Raw genomic sequence first — 15,981 nt, 5'->3', positions numbered from 1 at the left:
CTTCACTCACTAAAATGGCTATGATAAAAAAGTCATAATAACAGTGTTGGTGAGGATGTAGAGAAATTGGAACCCTTCTTCACTGCTGGTGGGAATACAAAATGGTGCAGCCAATTTGGAAAGCAGTCTGGCAGTTCCTTAAAAAGCTAAATAAAGAGTTACCATTTGACCCAGCTTTTCTACTTCTAGGTATATACCCAAATGAAATAAAAGCATATGTCCACCCAAGCACTTGCACATGAATATTCATAGCAGCATATTCATAAAAGCCAAAAGGTGGAAACAACCCAAATGTCTAACAACCAATGAATGGATAAGCAAAATGTGGTCTATCCATACAATGGAGTATTATTTGGCAATAAAAAGGAATAGAGTACTGATACATGGCACAAGAATGAACTTTGAAAACATTACGCTAGGGAAAGAAGACAGTCACAGAAGACTGCATGTTATATGATTCTATTTACATGTAATTTTCAGAATGGCCAATCCATAGAGACAAAGTAGATTAGTGGTTGCCTAGGGCTGGGGAAGATGGGGGTACAGAGGTTTTTTTGAGTTGATTAAAATATTCTAAAATGGGTTCCGTTTATTGTTGCACAACTATGAATATACTAAAAACCATTGTTCTATATCTATCTATCTATCTATCTATCTATCTATCTATCTATCTATCTATCTATCTTTTAAGTAGGCTCCACACCCAGCATGGAGCCCAATGCAGGGCTTGAACTCATGGCCCTGAGATCAAGACCTGAGCTGAGATCAAGAGCCAGGAGTTGGACACTTTACCGACTGAACCACCCAGGTGCCCCCAATGGGGTACTTTAAGTGGGTGAATTGTAGGTGATGTAAATTATATCTCCAGGTTTCCTGGCTCAGTTTTTGATTATACTAATTGCCAGAAAATTCTTTTTTATATTCAGCCTCACTATTTTTGCTCACTGTAATCAAAACTCATTCCTTCTTGTTTTGCTAATGACAGAGAGAAGTAAAAAAAAAAAAAATCCTTATCTTGAATCATAATTCTAATACAAAAAGGTCGTTATTAAATTATCTGTTTAGGGGAACCAATTTCAGTGTCTTTAACCTTTTCTCGTAGAATCCATTTTTACACCATTGATCACCTTTGTGATCTTGTTGCTCTTGTTGCTTCTTAACCTCTGGGCCTCAGGGCCTTCATCTGTAAAATGAGAACATTGGCTAGATTTCAAAGACCCCTCCCAGCTCTGAAGTGAGTGCCAGTATCCTTTGAGAAAGCATGGACATATAAGATAAAGATATTTTCTTGAGCCATTGCAGGCATAACTAATCAGCTATGAAAAGAACCTGGAAATACATGGAAGTAGCAATGTTTTGAAATAAGTGAACATAGGGTGAAGTGGGCACAGCAAAAGACTAAAAGGTAGGACACTTGATATCTGCTTTTATGACTCATGGGAAGATTTTGGAGAAGTCAAATGACCTTTCATGTACACTTTCTTTTATGTAAAGTGGACATCGTAAAATCTGCATGCCTCGCTCTAAGACATGTTCCCATTGAATGATTAAATGATCAAATATTGTAATGTAAAGATTTCAACAATGGTTTATATGGAGTTCAAAACAAAAACACTGTCATTGACAGGCTTCTTTCCTTCAAAAAACTTACATCATCTAATTTTTTTTTTGGACCCATTTCACTTTGGTCTTCTCATCTCCTCTTAAACTTAATGAACAAGGCATAGTAAAACTTAAAGCAGACATGAAAATGAAATGTGAATAAAGTGAAGAACCTAAAAAAATTAATAAAATATTTTCCTTTTGAATTTGGCCTTGTAAAAGTCTATGTGAGTTGTGAAAATTCTTAAGGATATTTCTAGTTGACCCTTCCTGCACAGCTCTATTGATTTCACTGTTAAGCTGTCTTATGTTTTTGGTCAGATCGCAGACACGGGAGGTCAAGGGACTGTGTCTGCTTTCTCCTTTGTAATACCTCAGTGCCTATAACAATGCATGTATCTGGTATTTACTCAGTAAGTCCTGATGTTAGTTGTTGCCTGGTAATGGAAGAGATTCAACTGGTAAATGTAAACATAAAAATGAAAATTTTGCAGTCCAGATAGATTTTTTTTTTTGTGGGCCTAATGATTTCTGAGGACCTTAAAAGCCCCTTAGGCAATGACAAATAGGATATTCATGAGGCCAATTACATAATAACAAGACTTAGAAAACGGAATGACAGACACCAGAGTTTACACACCTAAATGAGTGCTATCTTCAAAGTAGGGAGACTATGCTTTTTCCAGTGATCGCACCCTTGCTCAAAACAATATGGAAATTTCCATGTTGGGAATTGTGTTCAGTCAGATTGCCATGTTTAGGAGATGTTTAGGAGAATCAACCTCATCACTTACACTCACACAATGTGGTTAATTCTGTGTCTTTTTCCTTTCTTGTAAGCTTCTGAGTTATCAGAGAATAGGGTGCTTTGTCCAAGTGACATTGGCACTCTGCCAATTAATGTATAATTGGGGTGAGAGACGGGCCTGCCTTAGAGGGAGGAAGATGGACACCCACAGAGCTGAGATTGACGTTGTTCTGGGTGCTTTCGGGGGGGTGTTCCTGCATCCTTAAAACAACCATTAGAGATAGGTGGCACTTTACTCAAGAATCAGGGTGCATTCAGGAACATACGCACGTGTCCTTGGTCCTGGACAAGTCCGGATGGGCTGTGCAAAGTCGGAAGCTGCTGGGGGTCACCTGGCACTTTGCTCAGTGTTACCTGGGAGGCCCCCTGAAGACAAAGCAACACCACCGCAGCTTCTTAGAGCAACAAGCAGTGCTGTTGTCCCCAGCCCACTTTCAGTGCCTGGACTAAACTCGTTCACCTGGCTAGGGCCAGGCTGTCCTGAGGCCGCTCTGCTCCTCCAGAGCTGGGGACCCACTCCCTCCCCTTCTCAACCCTTGCTGGTTTTCTCACGCTCCCCTAGGTGGTCTCAGGTCCTCCCCAGCTCTTGTTTAAGGATAAGCTTCACCGGTCGCCTCTTCAGAGCTTTCCTTTCTGACTGCAAAAGAAAAAGAAAGAAAGAAAGAAAGAAGAAAGAAAGAAAGAAGAAAGGAAGGAAGGAAGGGAGAAAGAAAGAAAGAAAGAAAGAAAGAAAGAAAGAAAGATAGAAAGAAAGAAGAAAGAAAGAAAGAAGAAAGGAAGGAAGGAAGGGAGAAAGAAAGAAAGAAAGAAAGAAAAGGAAGGGAGAAAGAAAGAAAGAAGAAAGGAAGGAAGGAAGGAAAGAAGGAAGGGAGAAAGAAAGAAAGAAAGAAAGAAAGAGAAAGAAAAAGAAAGAAAGGAAGAAAGGAAGGAAGGAAGGAAGAAAGAAAGGAAAAAAATAGGTTTTGGCTGTTTTAAAAATTGTTTTAAAACAATTGTACAGGGGCGCCTGGGTGGCTCAGTCGGTTAAGCATAGGATTCTCGATTTTGGCTCAGGTCATGATCTCAGGGTCGTAAGATCGAGCCCTGAGTTGGGCTCCATTCTGGGCGTGGAGCCGGCTTAAGGTTCCCTCTCTCCCTCTCTCTCTGTCCCTCTGCTCACCCCTGTCTAAAAACAAACAATTGTATATGTTTAGGTCAATTGGAAAAAGTTTAATGTAGAAAGATACAGATCATGTACTCATTAAAATGGATTATAAGACACTCTTACAGTATAAGGCCATTTTTAGATCTAGAAGACCACACTAAGGGTCTCTGAATGGTGGAAATGTAAAAATTTTAGTTATTTTTACATGTCTGTTTTTTTCAATGCACAGATATTCTTTCTACATGAATAAAACATTATTTTAAAAATGATTCCAGTAATATCATTTTTATTGTGATAAAATACACATAAAGTTTACAGTTTTCATCATTTTTAAGTGTATACTTCTGTGGCATGAAGCACATTCACGTGATTATATAACCATCACACTATCCATCTCCAGAACTCTTTTCATCTTTCCAAACTGAAACTCCATACCCATTAAACACTAACTCCTCCTTTGCCCCTATCCCCAGCCCCTGGCAACCACAATTCTCTTTCCTGTCTCTAGGTACCTCATATAAATGGAATCATAGAGTATTTGTCCTTTTGTGACTCGCTTATTTCACTGAGCACAACGTCTTCAAGGTTTCTCCTTATTGTAGCATGTGTCAGAATTTCCTTCCTTTTTATGGCTGAATTATATTCCACTGTATGTACACACCGCATTTTATTTATCCACTCATCCATCAGTAGACACTTGGGTTGTTTCCACTCTTTGGCTGTTGATTCTATTACTGATCGTCTTTTTACCTGAGGTAATGGATGCCTTTGACTGAAAAGGGGAGTGTCATCCACACTGAGTCGGGGGAAGGAAAACGGGAAAAAGAGAAAGGACAAGCCACAGACAAACTGTTTGTATTCAGAATTTGTAAAAATTCCTACGAATCTGTAAGGAAAAGATGCACAGTAGAAAACAGGCAAAAACTTGAGCAGACACTTCACAACAGAGAAAATCCAAATGACCAATAAATGAAACAGTGCTCCAGGAAAGAATGTCCTGGAGATGCAAGTTTCAGCTACAATGAGATACAATTATGCACCCACCAGAATGGCTAAAGTCTGTCTTTTAGCAAAAAAGAGCAACAAGAACTCATCCCACAGCTGATGGGAATGAAAAGTGGTACAACCCTTTGGAAAATAGTTGACCATTCTTTTGTAAAGTCAAAAATAAACATACCCCAGGACCCAGCAGTTTCTTCCCTGGATATATTCTCTAGAAAAACACATACGCATGTGCACCAGGGTATAAGTGTTCACGACAGCATTGTTCATAACAGCCCCAAACTAGAAAAACCCCCAAAAGCCAACTGCAATGAAATGGGCAAATAAATTGTGACATATTCATTTGATGGAATACAGGGCCATAGCCACCCATGTTATGGATGAAACTCATGAACATGATGTTTAGTGAAAAAAGCCAAGTTCAAAAGATTCCATATGATGGCTTCCAATGTGTCAAGTTTAAATTAGGCAAGAAATACACTATATTTTTAGGGAAGCACGTAGAGATGGTAAATATATCACACAAAGCAAGAACTGACTGGCACAGGGTCAACATGGAGGGTTCTGGGTGGGTAGGAGTGTGTGGGGCAAGAGATTTCTGGAGTGAGGGTACCGTCCTATCTTCTGACTTCGGTGGTGGCTACTTCAGAGTTAAAAAAAATTATTTCCAAATTATTACAAATTTACAGGAAGATGCAAAAAGAGTACAGAAGGTCCTGAAGACTCTTTACCAAGTTTCTTCTAATAGTTATGACTTAAATAATTATAGCACAAATTGATGTTGGCACATTGTATGTATATAGTTCTGCAGCATTTTATCACATAGTTTCCAGTATCCACCTCCGCCAACACCATCCAGAACTGATCTGTCACCACAAAGATCTCCCTTGTTCTGTCTCTTCCTAGTCACCACCCACATCCTGTCCCCCCCATCAGTCCCCGGCAACCACGAATCTATTTTCCTCCTCTACAATGTCATCATTTTGAGAGCGTTACATAGATGGAATTGTACAATATATGATTTTTTTGAGATTGGCTTTTTTCAATCAGCATAATGCTCTTGGGATCCACCCACATTGGTGTTCTTATTAGTGGTTTGTTCCTTTTTGTTGCTCAGTAGTATTTCACTTTATGGCTCTATCACTGCTTGGTCAGCCAGTCACCTGCTCAAGGACATTTTGGTTGTGTCCAATTTTTCGCCATTGCGGAGAAGGCTGCCATATACATTTGTGTACAGGCTTTTGTGAGGACATGTTTTCCCCTTCTCTGAGATAATGCTCAGAAGTGCAATTGCTGGCTTGTATGGTGATTGCGTGTTTGGTTTTATAAGGAACTACCAAAGTGTTTTCCAAAGTGGCTGTGCCATTTTACATGCCCACAGCAACGTGGGCATCCAGTTTCTCTGCATCCTCGCCAGCATTTGGTATTGCCGTTATTTTGAATTCGAGCTGTTTTTTTTTTTTTTTTTTGCGAGAGAGAGAATGAGAGACAGAGAGCATGAGAGGGAGGAGGGTCAGAGAGAGAAGCAGACTCCCTGCTGAGCAGGGAGCCCGATGTGGGACTCGATCCCGGGACTCCAGGATCATGACCTGAGCCGAAGGCAGTCGCTTAACCAACTGAGCCACCCAGGCGCCCTCGAGCTGTTTTTGATGGGGCGTGTAGTGATAGGTCATGGTCCTAGTCTGCATTCCCTCAGTGGCTGGTGATGTTGAACATCACTGAAGCAGGGCAGCGTTCTTTCTTCTGACTTGGGTCGTGGTTACTTTAGAATGGCATATATCCTGGACACACAGCTCTGTGATGGCTTCATATTTCACAAAGTAATAATTAAGAAGAAAGGAAGAGCATGGAATTTAATATTTTGAGGTATCAGTCCCCTACATCCATTTTTAAAATAGGGCAACCACGAATCAGGCATGGAAGCAGCCAGACTAGTGGCACATAGGTTAGGGAGTCAGGAGTGCTTGGGTGTGAACACGGTGCTATTTTCACTCGGCTATCGCACCTTCTGCGTGAAATAGGCTCCCAAAAAAACAAACCTCTTTCCAAAGGGGACTGACTTGGAGTAGTTCAAACACAGAAAAAAACCATCCGTGACGCATAGGCATGGCATAGGAGTTTCATGTGCCGCAAAGGGGATTGTTCATATCAGAATAATTTGAGCAAAATGAAAAACCCGGCTGCTCGTTTCCGGGAAGTTGGGAAGGTCTTTGAAGAAGTGGCAATGTAAGAGTCCTTTAAAAGGCTCTCCCAGGGGCGCCTGGATGGCTCAGTTGGTTGGGCGTCTGCCTTTGGCTCGAGTCGTGATCCTGGGAGTCCTGAGATTGAGCCCCGTGTCGGGTTCCCTGCTCAGTGGCGAGTCTGCTTCTCCCTCTTCCTCTGCCCCTCCCCCCACTCGTGCTCTCGCTCTATCTCAAATAAATAAATAAAATCTATAAATAAATAAATAAATAAATAAATAAATAAATAAATGGCTATTCCAGGTGCAACAGAAGGGAGGGATGGGGCAGGAAGGTGTTACTTGTCATTATAAGCACTTCAGTACTATGTCTTACTTCGTTTAGAAAAGAAAAAGAAAAGAAAGAAAACATTTGGCCTAGTATTCCATACTTATTTTCTAGAGCTGCCATCAGCTGCCATCCCAGAGTACCACTGGCCGTACAGACTGGGCGGGTCAAACGACAGAAACGTATTGTCTCAGAGTTCCGGAAGCTAGAAATCCAACATCAAAAAAGTAAAATTCCTATTTGTTAGAAAGCTCATGGAGCAAAAGAAAAGGAAAGAAAGGTTTCTGGAGTTAGTTTCTTAGTTGTCAGGAAATTCAGACATTCAGGTATGTTAGCTCTTCATCCCGGTTTCTTGGAATTTGCAGAGTGTACTGCAAATGGTCGTTCTTGCTCTTGCACGTTATAACATCTTTCTCTCAACCTCTTCACCTGCCTACTAGCTTGGACGTAGATGCTATTTATTGAAACGAAACAGCCCTGTTATAAGCACTTTACGTGTGCTAACTCAAATAACAAAAAACCCAATGAAATAGGAGCCAACATTCCCATTTTACAGAGGAGGAGACAAGGCGTAAAGAAGGTGACTTACTCCTCGTTTCAGAGCTAATTACCTGCAAGCTAAGCTGTGAACATGGGTGGTCTCTTTCCAGAGCCTCTGTTCCCAGGCACTCAGCTGCAGTATTTCTTAGAAAATTAATACCACAGCAGTTATAACAAGGTTTCACCGAAGCGTCAGCAAGTTACTTTTTGCAGCTTCTTGGCATATGGTATGAATCTTTTTTCCAGCTTTATTGAGATATAATTGGCATATGATGCTGTTTAAGCTTAAGGTGTGCGGCGTGATTTGATATACATATATATTGTGAAGTGATTCCCACAGTAAGGTTAGTTAACATGTCCATCAGCTCACATAGTTCCCATTTTATTTCTTGTGGTAAAAACATTAAGCTCTGCTCTTGGCAACCTTCAAGTATGCAGTTCAGTATCGTTCACTGTAGTCACCATGCTGTACATTACATCCCTAGAACTTACTCATCTAGTAACTGGAAGTTCGTATCCTTTGACCAACATCTCCCCATTTCCTCTACCCCCATACCCCTGGCACCAACAATGAACTTTCTGTTTCTGTGAATTCAATTGTTAAAAATTCAACATGTAAGTGAGATCGTGCAGTATTTGTCTTTCTTGTATGAGTGTTGTTTATCCTTTCTTCCCCTTTTAATATCCCTGTTCTTCCTTTGACTTATTAGTTTGCGAGACAGACATAGTTGGGAACCACAGAGTTAAAAATTACAATGTTGGTCTAGAAATTATGTAAACCAGTGACGTTAGCCAGTTGTTGGCATTTTTCTGTTGCTAGATTTTTTTTTTTAAAGATTTTATTTATTTATTTGACAGAGAGATAGAGAGAACAAGTAGGCAGAGAGGCAGGCAGAGGGAGAGGGAGAAGCAGGCTCCCCACTGAGCAGGGAGCCCGATGCGGGGCTCGATCCCAGGACCCTGGGATCATGACCTGAGCCGAAGGCAGCCGCCCAACTGACTGAGCCACCCAGGCACCCCTCTGTTGCTAGATTGATGCATGACCCAAAAGATAAAATTTCCTTGACTAGATACACAATTTTCTTAAAATTTTTTTTAAAGATTTTATTTATTTGAGAGAGAGAGAGCGCGAGAGCGAGCATGAATTGGGGGCAGAGGCGGAGGGAGAGGGAGAAGCAGGCTGCCCGCTGAGTAAGGAGCCCGATGCGGGGCTTGATCCCAGGACCCTGAGATCATGACCTGAGCCGAAGGCAGACGCTTAACCGACTGAGGCACCCAGGCACCCGTCTTTTTAAAAAATTTTTAAAATTTTTAAAATTTATTTTTATTTTGTTTTAAGTAGGCTCCACACCCAGCTTGGAGCCCAACGCAGGGCTTGAACTCACAGCCGTGAGATCAAGACCTGAGCTGAGATCAAGAGTCGGAGGCTTAACTAACTGAGCCACCCAGACGCCCCAAGAATACACAATTTTCAACAATGCTGTAGTATTTCACTTGATCTGAGGCCAGGCCAGCTCTGGAGACACACAGTAACGTGAGCACAGAGTCGTCAATATGATTTGCTTCAATCGTTGAATTCTGACATAATCCTGAATTTTGAAAAAAATTGCTGCCTCCAATTTTATCTTTGGAAAGTGAGATTTTTTTTTGCAGGTCATGGCCAGACTTTGGTAGTGTTGAGTCAAGATGTATTGAAAGTTAAACTGAGAACGCCTTCTGGAGATGGAGACTGTAAGGTCTGGGACTCGATCCTTCCCCACTTACAAGCCAGTAAGTGAGCTTATTGCTGTTTCGAGAGTGCTGACAGTACACACAGAGTGCTGGGGCTGAGATGGAGCACTTTCTATTCGTGGCAGAGCAAGCAGCTCGAGCATCAGCACATTTGCTTCGGTTCTCCTTGCCTGTAAGTCCTGGGGTCAGTGTGGTATGGCCCAGATGAATGCTCTCCATGCAGTGGGTTTCAGATGCACCTGAGAAACACAGAGCTTGGGGGACTCACCACTTTTATTTATTTTTTTAAGATTTTACTTATTTATTTGAGAGAGAGAGAGAGAGCGTGCGAGCGGGCAGGGGCAGGAGCATAAGGAGAGGGAGGGGGAGAACCTCAAGCAGACTTCCCGCTGAGTGCAGAGCGAGACCCAGTGCTCGATCCCACGACCCTGAGATCATGACCTGACCCAGAATCAAGAGTTGGATGCTTAACCAACTGAGCCACTCAGGCACCCACCCCTCCCCCCTTTAAAATATTTTATTTATGAACCTGCCCCTTTTAGAGCAAGCAGCAACCAAGCCTGCTCCTTGTCCCCAGGGAGACATGACCTCATCTCTCAGGGTTACTAGCTGAATAGACAATTCTGCCCCAGAGGAAGATCAGACAGTGGGGAAAAAACTTTCGGTAAACGCTGGACGTGTGCAAAGCAACTGTTCGTGGAGACTGGAAAAGCCAGGAGGAAACCCCTCTGGCAATCTGGGTGAATGGGAGGTGGCATTATGTAGCGTGCCGCAATTTGCAAAACTGTTGTCTGTAATAACTTGGAAGACGGGACATGCTGCTAATAAACTTTTGGATTTGGCTGAAGAAATCACCCGGCAGAACGTTGGAAGTGTCAGTTTGTTGGATATGTATCAAATGCATATGATAAGGTAGAGGAAGACACAGATGAGGTCCAAACGCAAACTCATTAACTTGCAAGCAAAATTTAGAGACAATATAAAGGATCCAAGAGCTGCTGGGCTGGAAACTAAAATTGCTATCTCCCCCAGTGTCCGTAGACAATAAAAGAGTCTCAAAACGAAATGAGGCCTGGGGCCAAGGTCCAAATTAAGTGTGTGACTGTAATGTCATACTCAAGATCACTGGAAGATTGAAGGCAGCTCCAGCTAGACTCTCTCAGTAGACACAAGAGCATTGTCCCACTACTGCCTGACTTAGGGCCCCAAATAGAAAGAGACTTGTCTCAAAAAGAACTGTAAATGTGACTTTTGCCCCCATGAGTAGGCCTGTATCAGAGTCACAGGAAACCCACAAAATTTTAAAAAGAATGTTGCCGGCAGAAGCGTTGCCAGGTTAGTCTAAATGGGAGAGACATTCAAAACGGGCTCCCAACTCTCCGCAGGTAGGCGGCAGACTGAGAAAGCTATTCAGCTGCAAGATGGGCCATTTCTGATGGAAAAGAGAAGTTGTTTCAAATGGCTAAGCCAAGACCCCAGGGTGTAGAGCTAAGAGCCTCCGAGAGAAATGGACTGGATGCTTCTATACCCAGGGAGCAGCAATGGACCCCAGTCAAGAAACATTCCCTCCTTCTGGTGCCTGCATTTCAGAATTGCCATGCAACAGTGACTTCTACGCCTCTCCCAATTTCCCCTCTTGATTAGGAGTATCTACTGTGGTTATCTTGCTTTACTAATATTTTGGGTGCATCTGGGGGCAGAAAATTTGCCTTTTTAATTGATGTAGTTATCCAGACTGAGAGAAGCTGCACCTGAGGATAGGTACGCAGGGAGCCTCGTTTAGACCTGATGCAGATGGTGAGATCTCACACTTTGAGGATGATGCTCCAATTGGATGAGACGTGGAGTTCCTGGGGTGGGTTGAGTGTGTTTTGCATGAGGGAGGAAAATAAATAATGCATTCAGGTGGAAGATGATAGCTTGGAAAAAAAAAAGGGCGTATTTTACTGGCTTTCCCATCAAGAAGTGGAGCTTATTGTTCTGCTCTTCAATGTGGATTGGGCTTATCATGGGCTTTGATGTATGGGATGCAGCAGAAGTGAGGTCATATGGCTTCCTAGCCTAGGGCCTGGGAGGTATTACAGCTTCAGCTCTTGTCTTTTTGGAATGTTGCCCTCTGTGAAAAGCCCAAGTGTGCCTGCTGAAGATTTATGGTCAGCCAAGACTTAAGTGAGGACATTTCATCCCATCTGACCCGAGTAGTGCCACCGAATAACTAGCCACATGAATGACCTTCACAAAAAATCTGATTGGCTTAGCCTTTGAAATGACAAGCCTACAGAATCATGAATCACAGCAAAATAGTTGTTTTAAGCCACTGCATTCTGGTGTGGTTTGTTATGACCCCGAAGTAATTGATATAAAAGCTCTTGATGCAAATTCACCCTGGGCATAAAATCCTTCCAGAAGAGCCTTGCACTTGGTACGACATGGAAAACCGGAGTTGTGTCTACTAAAAGCTGGGCATATAGAGCCTATTATTCAGCAGCTCTGCTCTCAGGTATACAAAACAGAAATGTGTGTATATGTTCACCAAAAGATATATGAAATAATGTATATTAGCAGCATCTTTGTACTCCCGAACTGGTAACATCCAAGTTCGCGTCAGTGGTAGAATGGATAAATCAGTTGTGATAGATTCACACAACAGAATGCTATCTATATGGAAAGAAAACGAAGAAACTACTTCTTTAAACAAATACATGGATAGATCTCAAACATAATGCTAAGTAAAAAAGCCCAACCCAAAGCACATTGTATGATTACCAGTTTAGAATACTGGAGACCTCTGTGGCGAAAGAGATAGTATGGCTGGAAAGGGGCCCATGTAGGGCTTTTGGGGGGCCAGTCACACTCTGTTTCTTGATATGGATGGGGATTACAAATGTGTGTTCATTTTGTGATAACTCATCGAGTTGTAAACTTATGATTTACGTACTTACCTGTATGTATAATTCAATAAAAACAGTTTCTTTTTGTTAAAAAAAAAAAAAAAGGATCTCAGATTGGTAAAGGAATTGGAGCTAGGGAGAAATTTTTTTTTTTTAAGGGAAAAATTATTTTTTTATGCAAGATCTAGGACTTCTTGATTCATACATTCCAATGTCTCAGGGGAGAACCTGGTTTTGTTTTGTCAAATATTCTCTCTCTGACAGTTCTGATCACCCTTTAATAAGTGTTTTCTCTCTAAATCTAAATCCTGCTTCAAGTACGACTAACATCCTTTATATAAAATTTGACCTAGAGTAATCAACAGCAGTACACATCTTGTAAGGTTACTGGTCTATAAAGATGAAGCAAGAATCTTTGGCTTTTTTGGGGGGGTGAAGGAGAGGAGGACTTGAGCCACCTATAAGGGGGAAAAGATCAGGCTGGCCTCTGATTGTTCTATATCCTCTATTTATAAAATTTATATATGTTATACATTTCAAGAGAAAACATGTTTTCCATGGATGATGTATAAAATTGTCTTGCGACCAGTACAGAAATACTGCAAGGAAGGAGCAAAGATGAGGTCCAGAAACAGGCTGGGGCCTGATTACGAAACACTGGGGATATGCAGGTTTTGCAATTTATTTTTATGCAATAATAAAAAACAACAACAACAATAATCATTCTGTGTTTTATAAAGAAAATGAGATATCTGTGTTTAAAATGGCACAGTAGGAGAGTTTTTCTCCAGTCTCTTCTCTAAAAATATCTGAAAATAAAAATAAACAGAGAAGAAAACTCCATATTTGAATAGACGAGGAGACAGTTGTAATGCCGGAGCACAAGACATGAGGTAGGGTGGCCAGATTCAGGGAAGGTAAAACACAGGCTTGGGCATCAAGAGACAGGACGCCTGGAGTGCAAAGCTCCCAGAATGTTTGCAGGGCGAAACCAACCATGGCTAATTTGGAACAAAGGGAAACACACAGACCTGCTGTATTTGCCAGAAGCAGTTTACCCATAAAGAGGTGTAGAGAGACTCTGTTATGGGTAGCACAGAAGTTACCAGTCTGGATTGCCTGAGGATAAGTAGACACCAAAAAACCCGAACCCAAACAAAAACCAAACAACAACAAAACAGCAAACAAGCAAAACACCTTGCTAGCACAAAATCTGGTGTCAAAGGAACCTAACTATAAACCAGGTACTCTAGAAATTTCATCCCTCTTTTATGAAATTTCTGCAATTAGTTGGTGTAAAAAGAACTGATTATCCAACAATGACTAATACCAAGCATCAGTAATTTATAATTGGCAACCTATGACAAATTGTAACAAATTATAATTGTAATTATACAAGGAACCTGGAAGAAGAATAAAGAAAGAGGGAAAACAAATGGCAGACAAAAAAAATACTCATCAGAAAAGGATTACCTCAGAACAGTTGAAAATTGTGGCCAAACATGAGCACCATTATACAACTAAAAATCACAGCGAAGTAATGCTCCATTTGATGGTGTCTATAAAACAAGAGCTCAGAGAAGAAATATACAAAATTCGGGAAAAATATAGCAGGGCAACAGAAGGAGATGAAACATAAACTAACAGACTTCGGAGAAGAAGAAAATAAATTTTTACTATTATAGAAATAAAAGCTTCATTACAGTAGCTCCAAGTAGCATATGGATAACACTGAGAAAAGCAAACAAAATGTAATACAAATGAGCATACTTAAGAAGCCTTAGCAAGAAATTGAGAGCAATGGAAGACAAAGGATAGTTAACACAATGCATAAGTGATTGTGTGAAAAAGAGAACTGAAATCAGGGGACTGGAGAAATATTTAAAGGTATGTTTAAGAAACATTTCCAGGAGTAAAAGAGGATTTGAATGTTCAGTAGTCACAGAAAAGAAACAAAACATTCCAGATATTTATTTAGTAGTAGTAGAAGACTTGAATCTGGACCCATTTATCTAAGAAAAATTTGACATGGACTAATCAACAGCAGTACACACCCTGGTAGGGTTACTGTTCCACAAAGATGAAGCAAGATTCTTTGGCATGTTTTGGGGGAGGGAGGGTAGGACTTACGCCACCTGTAAGGAGGAAAAGATCAGACTGGCCTCTGTTCTACAGAACCTTCAGTGTTAGAAGACAATGGAGCTTTGTTCACAAAAGCCCTAGAGAAAGAAAAGTGTGACTCAAGCATTTTTTTTTTAAATATACAAGCAACATACAAAAAATTACAATTTTTAAATATACAAGCAACATACAAATCTTTTGAATAATCAAGAAGGTAGGAACTTTAACTTTAATGAGCATTTCTCTAAGAAACTACTCTAGAACAAACTTCAGCCCAGTGGAAGCTCAATGGAAAAATAACAGCATGAACGTGAATCCTACTCAGAGGATTATGACTAGTACAGATCTCGTGTAATGATTGAGGAGTGAAAAATGCAAACTATAAACTCTGACTATGTAAAAATGATGTAACTATCGAAATCTGGGATGGTGAGGTAGTAAGAGGGTAGGAGGTGATCTCAGTACTGGAATTGCAACGCTTGATGTTAAAGGTACAAGAAATCATTGAAATCTGGCATGTCAACACACGTAAAATATATTTAAAGGATAAGGATAAACACTAAGAGAAATGTTCAATTAACAAAAATAAGGCAATGGTGGGGATGTGGAAGAAAAAAAAAGTCTATTAATTTTATAGTTGCTCATAATGGGAGTAATTGATACTGTCTAAAAACAAATGATTAAGTAAACTGTATGGAATTATAGCTATAAAGAATTCTGTAACAATAATCGCCTCTAGGATTAAGAAATGGGTGCTGGGAAGACAGCAGAAGGAGGCATTTTTTACTCTACACTCTGACATCTTTTGAATTTTATGCTATGTTCATTGCTTAGCTACTATAAAAAGAAAGAATAGAAAAATACAAAATAATGAAAAAAGCAAAATTATAGTTATGGATGTGCCCATTAGAACAAAAACATGAAGTTTTCCAACTATTAAGAAAACACATATACTAAAACTAAAGAAATTGCAGCCCATAGAATGAGAGTATTTTTAAAGGCAATGAAAACATTAGTAATATAACAAAATAGCTGGACAGAACCAAGACCACACATAAGGCTCATATTCATAAATGTCGGTGGGTTAGTCTCACCTAATAACAACAATAAAAAAGACTGATTGAATGGCTATGCAAAATACGACTACCTACTGTCTGAAGGAAACTTATCTAAAACAAAGTGAAGCAGAAAATTGGGAATATAAAGATGGACAATTGCATCAACCTAATATCAATTGATAAGAGACTACGTCTGTGTAATAAAAAGCATGAGCTACTATTTGTATCAAAAGGTAAGAAAACAATATATATAAATATATATATGTAAACAATATAAATATGTATTGTTATATATAAAATATAAATACTTTATATGCATAGTTACCTGCTTTACATTTTGGGTTTTTGTACCAAATGCATATATTACCCATTGTAAAGAACAAGCAAATAACTTATTTTATTTAAAATTTTTAAAAAAATTTATTTATTTATTTGGGGGGGAGGGGCAGAGGGAGAGGTGGAGAGAGAATCTCAAGCAGATTCCACACTGAGTGCAGCACCCGATGTGGGGCTCAATGTGGGGCTCGATCCCACAACCCTGAGATCATGACCTGGGCCGAAACCAAGAGTTGGCTGC

The 15,981-nt window shown here is 40.4% G+C and overlaps 1 long non-coding RNA gene across 2 annotated transcripts in view; it reads left to right on the top strand.

Moving 5' to 3' along the window:
* The window catches only part of LOC145720692 (uncharacterized), a 34,060-nt gene extending 19,540 nt beyond the window's left edge, over nucleotides 1-14,520 (top strand). For both annotated transcript variants that reach the window (XR_014143871.1, XR_014143870.1), the window contains one exon: nucleotides 8,943-14,520. This is a non-coding gene — a long non-coding RNA (uncharacterized LOC145720692). The remainder of the gene's footprint in view (nucleotides 1-8,942) is intronic.
* The last annotated feature ends 1,461 nt before the right edge of the window (nucleotides 14,521-15,981 follow it).

The sequence above is a fragment of the Leptonychotes weddellii genome, chromosome 3, assembly GCF_054177405.1.
Source record: "Leptonychotes weddellii isolate Sample4059 chromosome 3, ASM5417740v2, whole genome shotgun sequence".
In the NCBI taxonomy this organism is placed as follows: domain Eukaryota; kingdom Metazoa; phylum Chordata; class Mammalia; order Carnivora; family Phocidae; genus Leptonychotes; species Leptonychotes weddellii.
The sequence above is the reverse complement of the archived record's forward strand: the minus strand, read 5'-3'. Positions and strand labels throughout refer to the sequence as shown.